The following is a 1,774-nucleotide window of genomic DNA, read 5'->3' on the forward strand; positions in this document are numbered from 1 at the left end:
GCTGAGGGCTGTTTTCAGGCTGGGACTGAAGCTCCCAACTGCTCCTTTTTTTCTTTTTTCTTTTTGTTATTCTGGGCCAGCTTTAGCTCTGAGGCCTCGGCTGCTGAAAACAGGTTTCTGGCCTTTGTTTACTCTCTGTATTTGATACAATGTTGCGGTCCGGCTGGCTGAAGCTCCACTGAGTAAAGCAGGTTTCTGGGGGTTTCTTTTAGTTTCTTTATTTGCAACATGGTTGCTTAGAGTTGCAGCTGAGAGGCCGGCAAGTCAGGCGGGGAAACGTTGGAGGTCTCTGTCACTGAAGCAAGCAAGCCTCCCTGTTCGCATCAACTGCCTGGCTGCCGGCCGCCATCTTGGCAGCCAGTTAATTTGCATATCTTGGCCCTACTCTGTGAGTGACAGGGGGATTAGCCAATGGGAAGGGTAGCGGTCGTACGCCAATTACCATGTTTCTCTTTTATTAGTGTAGATTATTAGTGTAGATTGCTTCTAGAGAGGATGGGAGAGGGAGAGGGAGTTAGAAACAGCAATAATGACAGAGACTCATTGATCGGGTGCCTCCTGCACGCCCCCTGCTCGGGATGGAGCCTGCAACCTGGGCACGTGCCCCGACCGAGAATCGAACCATGACCTCCTGGCTCATAGGTGGACGTTCAACCACTGAGCCACACCAGTTTGGCTGGACAGCACTTTTACAGCACATACTGCTTGTGTAAGGTGTTGGACATTTTTTTTTAAGTGATTGGTTTTCTCCGAGCTGCTCACATGGTGCACAAAACACAGTCAGTCTTCTGAGCAACTGATTTCCCATCTCAGAATTGGTAGGACCCAGGGCGCGGTCCTGTTTTACTCCACATGACTTTCAGGGGCACTACTCGTGCCTAGAAGCTTAAGTAGGGTAGAGTTAAGTTACAGGCCAGTTAGTTTCTTGGTATGCAAGCAAGTCGTCAGAATTATCAAGGGCAGCAGATAACTTTGAAATTAGACCTGGACTAGCTGGCAGTTTAAAGAGGAGAATGCCATTCCAACCCATCACTCCCGCTGGACACAGGGAGAATTTCTATGCATTCCAGATGCGTTGTAACTTTATCTAATTTGGCTATTTCGGAGCCTATAAAGTAGTTACATATCTTGTAAGAAAGTAAATGCCATTGTCCACAGAGGTTTTTGAAACTCTATATATGTCTTTTAATACAGCAAAGGTCAGATATTGTGACAAACTACCATGACAATAGAAATCTCTGCATGAGCCAAAATTTTTCAAAATACCCCCAATGGAATTTTTATTCTTGGCAGAATTCAACGAAGTAAAATTGCACTACAGCAAGGGAATTTTGCCACCACTTTAAAATGAAAAAAAAAATTTGGCCTGTATTAAATATGAGTCCTGTGGGTTGAATTCCAGAAAGTTCAAGGAAGCCATTGAAATGACAAGAACACACACAGCCTTCTGACCACAGAGCACAACTCTAAAAACCAGAGAGACATCAGCTTGCCTAGAACCCAGGTGGAGATTCTGGTCTTGAACCAAACCATCCGAATTCTAGACCATCTGGAAACTCCATCAGCCTAAAGCAAACGAAGCTGTAGGTCGGCGTGCAGGAGGAAGCAAGGGGGTCCCTGGGGCAACCGCGGGGTGTCAGGCGATCCACCTTCTTTTCTTGGGTTTCACCAAGCAGGGAAGATCTGCCACTGACCCCCACCACCTCACCAATCAAACAAACCCAAACACGCATGGCTCAGCTCCAGATGGAAAAAGAGAGCATTCCTCCCGCAC

General features: G+C 46.8%; 1 protein-coding gene across 1 annotated transcript in view; it reads right to left on the minus strand.

The window, feature by feature from the left end:
* KIAA2012 (KIAA2012 ortholog) overlaps window positions 1-1,774 on the minus strand; it is a 95,627-nt gene that overhangs the window by 93,142 nt on the left and 711 nt on the right.

The sequence above is a fragment of the Myotis davidii genome, unplaced genomic scaffold, assembly GCF_000327345.1.
Source record: "Myotis davidii unplaced genomic scaffold, ASM32734v1 scaffold914, whole genome shotgun sequence".
Taxonomy (NCBI): Eukaryota; Metazoa; Chordata; class Mammalia; order Chiroptera; family Vespertilionidae; genus Myotis; species Myotis davidii.